Below are 4,278 nucleotides of genomic sequence, written 5' to 3'. Positions count from 1 at the left end.
TGGTGGCTCAAACCTGTAATCTTAGCACTTTGGGAGGGTGAGATGGGTGGATCACATGAGGTCAGGAGTTAAAGACCAGCCTGGCCAACATGGTGAAACCCTGTCTCTACTAAAAATACAAAAATTAGCTAGGTGTAGTGGCACAAGCCTGTAGTCCCAGCTACACAGGAAACTGAGGCACAAGAATCACTTGAACCTGGGAGGTGAGATTGTGCTACTGCAGTCCAGCCTGGACAGCACAGCAAGACTCTGTCTCAAAAACAAAACAAAACAAAGCAAAAAAAGAAAAAGAAAATATAAGTGCAACGTACATAAATGAAAATTAGAAGAGAGTTAAAGGATTCACTCTAAAAATCAAGTAAACACACACAAAAAAATCAGCAGTGGAGGAAATAAGGAGCTAAAAGTATAAGACATTCAGAACACATATAGCAAAATGGCAGGAAGAAAATCCTTCATTTTTACTTTAAATGTAAATGAATCAAACACTCCAAGAAAAAGTCATGCCATTGAAGAATGGATGAAATTATAAAGACCATGATCAAATCGTATTGTCTACAAGAAATTCACTTTATATAAAAAGCAACAGATAGGTTGTTAGTGAAAGGATGGGAAGAAGATATTCCATGCAAATAGCAACGAAAAGACAATTGGATTGACTATAATAATATCAGACAAATAAAGTAAAAGACTTTATAATATACAAGGGATGGCAATATATTGATATAAGCTTCAATTCATCAAGAAGATGTAACAAGCCATGCATGATGGTACATGCCTTTAGTTCTAGTGACTTGGGATGCTGAGGCAGGAGGATTGCTTGAGCCTAGGAGTTTAAGTTCAGTGTAAACAACATAATGAGACTCTGTCTTTTTTTTTTTTTTTGAGACGGAGGCTCATTATGTTGCCTGGCTGGAGTGCAGTGATGCAATCTCGGCTCACAGAAACCTCTACCTCCCAGGTTCAAGCAATTCTCCTGCTTCAGCCTCCTGAGTAGCTGGGACTACAGGTGCATGCCACCATGCCCAGCTAATTTTTGTACTTTTAGTAGAGATGAGGTTTCACCATGTTGGCCAGGATGGTCTCAATCTCTTGATCTTGTGATCCGCCCACCTTGGCCTCCCAAAGTGCTGGGATTACAGGCGTGAGCCACCGTGCCCGGCCGAGATTCTGTCTTTTAAAAAAATTAAAAATTAGAAAAAGAAGATACAGCAATCATAAACACGTATGCATGAAAAACAGACCCCAAAGTTATATGACAAAACTTAAGGGAGAAATAGATTGTTCCATAGCAATAATTGGAGAGTTATGTATGACATTTTTAATAAAAAGACATCTACATAGAAGATCAGTAAGGACAGAGAGAGCTTGAAAGATACTGTAAGCCAACTAACCCTCAGAGACATGTAGAACAGTCCAACCGATATCATGAGAACACACATTCTTAAGTTCATGTGGAACATCTTCAGGATATGTCAAATGTATATGCCACAGAACGAGTCTCAGTACATTTATTTTTTTTAATTTTTACTTTTTTCGAGACAGAGTCTTGTTATGTTGCCCAGGCTGGAGTGCAGAGGTGCAATTTTGGCTCACTGCAACCTCTACCTCCCAGGTTCAAGTGATTCTCCTGCCTCAGCCTCCTGAGTAGCTGGGATTACAGGTGTGCACCACCACACCTGGCTAATTTTTGTATTTTTAGCAGAAGCAGGGTTTCACCATGTTGACCTGGCTGGTCTCCAACTCCTGACCTCAAATGATCCATCCACTCTTGGCATCCCAAAGTGCTGGGATTACAGGTGTGAGCCACCACACCCAACTGAGTCTCAGTAAATTTAAAAGCACTGAATATATATAAAGTACCTTGTCAGAACACAACAGAATAAAGTTAGAATCTATAATGGCAGAAAAATATTAAAATACATAAATATGTGTGAATTAACACACACTTAAAAAACAGAGGATCAAGAATAAATTTCAAGGCATCTGTTTTCACCATAAAATATGGTAAGTACTTGAGATGGTGGATATGTTAATTAGCTTCATTTAATTATTCTGTATTGCATTCATAAATTATAATATTTTATACTCCATTAATATGTACAATGAAAATTTGTCAATTAAAAAAAGCAATTAGGTTGGGCACAATGACTCATGCCCGTAATTCAAGCACGTTGGGAGGCTGATGCAGGAGGATCACTTGAGGCTGTGAGTTCATGACCAGTCAGGTAACATAGTGAATTCCTATCACTACGAAAAGTTTTCTAAAAAATTAACTGGGTATGGTGGCATGTGCCTGTAGTCCCAGCTACTCTGTGGACTGAGGTGAGAGGATTGCTCCAGTCTGGCCAAGACAGCAAGATCCTTTCTCAGAACATATCAAAAAACAAAGTAATTTTAAAATGAGAGGCCCAGACAGCTGCCTTTCCCTTTGCACTATGTGAAGACACAGTGAGAAGACAGTCATGTATAAACCAGGAAGCAGGCCCCCATGAGACATTGAATCTACTTGTGCCTTGTTCTTGGACTTTCTAGCCTCTAGAGCTATAAGAAATAAATTTCTGCTAGTCACAAACAACAACAACAAAAACAAATTACAAAAGAAAATATGTGGAGAGAAACAAAAATGAACAGGACAGACCTAAACTTATAGGATGCAATGAGAGTGCTCAGTGGAAAATTATTATTATTATTTGAGACAAGGTCTGGCTCTGTCCCCCAAGGTGCAGTGCAGTGGCACGATCACAGCTCACTGCAGCTTTGAATTCCTGGGCTCAAGCAATCTTCTTGCCTTGGCCTCCCAAAGTGCTGGGAGTACAGGTGTGAGCCACATTACCTGGGCTCAGTAGGAAATTTATAGCTGTAAATACCTATACATAATTTTACATCTTGTGGAACTACCAAAACGAGGAAAGTAAACTAATCCAACAGAAGAAAGGAAATAATAAAGAGGGGAAATATGTGAAATGGAGAATAGATAAGAATCTATTCAATAAGAATCAATGAAACTAAAAGTTGCTCTTTGCAAAGATCGATAACATCGAAAAACTTCACCTGGATTGACAAAAAAGACAGAAGATGCAAATAATTAGAAATGAAACTGGGGCACACTAAGAACAAACTATTCAGAAATAAAGATTATAAGAGGATTCTATGAACAAATAATTGTACAAGTAGTTAGATAACCTAAATAAAATGGACACATTTCTAGAAACACAGAAATTAACTGGATTAAAAAGTAAGGAAAAATCTCAACAGACCTGTAACAAGAAGAGAGATTAAATCAGTATTTCAAAACTTCCCAACAATGAATTGTCAAGGACCAAAGAAGTGTCAATTCACAAACAAATTGTACCAAACATTTAAAGAATAATCAACACCAGTATTTCTCAATATCCTCCAAAAAAGTAGAACAGGAGGCTGGGTGTGGTGGCTCACGTCTGTAATCCCAGCACTTCGGGAGGCCGAGGCAGGTGGATCGTGAGGTAAAGAGATCAAGACCATCCTGGCCAACGTGGTGGAAACCCCATCTCTACTAAAAATACAAAAATTAGCTGGGCATGGTGGTATGCACCTGTAGTCCCAGCTACTTGGGAGGCTGAGGCAGAATTGCTTGAATCCGGGAGGTGGAAGTTGCAGTGAGCCGAGATTGTGCCACTGCACTCCAGCCTGGCGACAGAGGGAGACTGTCTCAAACCAAACCAAACCAAACCAAACCAAACCAAACCAAACCAAAACAGGAGAAAACACGTTCTTTTTTTTTCCTTTCTTTTTTTTTTTTGCTGGGAGTGGTGGCTCATCCTATAATCCTAGCACTTTGGGAGGCCCAGGGTGGGCAGAGGCCAGCCTGGGTAACATGGTGAAACCCCATCTCTACAAAAAAAATACAAAAATTAGCCAGGTGTGGTGGCTCACGCCTGTAATCCCAGCACTTTGGGAGACTGAGATGGGCAGATCACCTGAAGTCAGGAGTTTGAGACCAGCCTAGCCAACATGGTGAAACCCTGTCTCTACTAAAAACACAAAAATTAGCCAGGTGTGGTGATGCACACCTGTAGTCCCAGCTACTCAAGAGGCTGAGGCAGGAGAATCGCTTGAACCTGGGAGGCGGAGGTTGCGGTAGGCCAAGATCACACCACTGCAATCCAGCCTGGGCAACAAGAGCAAAACTAAACACACACACACACACAAAGTAGCCAGGCACAGTGGTGCGTCTGTGCTCACAGCTTCTTGAGAGGCTGAGGTGGGAGGATGGCTTGAGCCTGGGGTGGTTGAGAC

The sequence above is a fragment of the Mandrillus leucophaeus genome, unplaced genomic scaffold, assembly GCF_000951045.1.
Source record: "Mandrillus leucophaeus isolate KB7577 unplaced genomic scaffold, Mleu.le_1.0 Scaffold451, whole genome shotgun sequence".
NCBI lineage: Eukaryota > Metazoa > Chordata > Mammalia > Primates > Cercopithecidae > Mandrillus > Mandrillus leucophaeus.
This window is presented reverse-complemented; position numbering follows the sequence as displayed.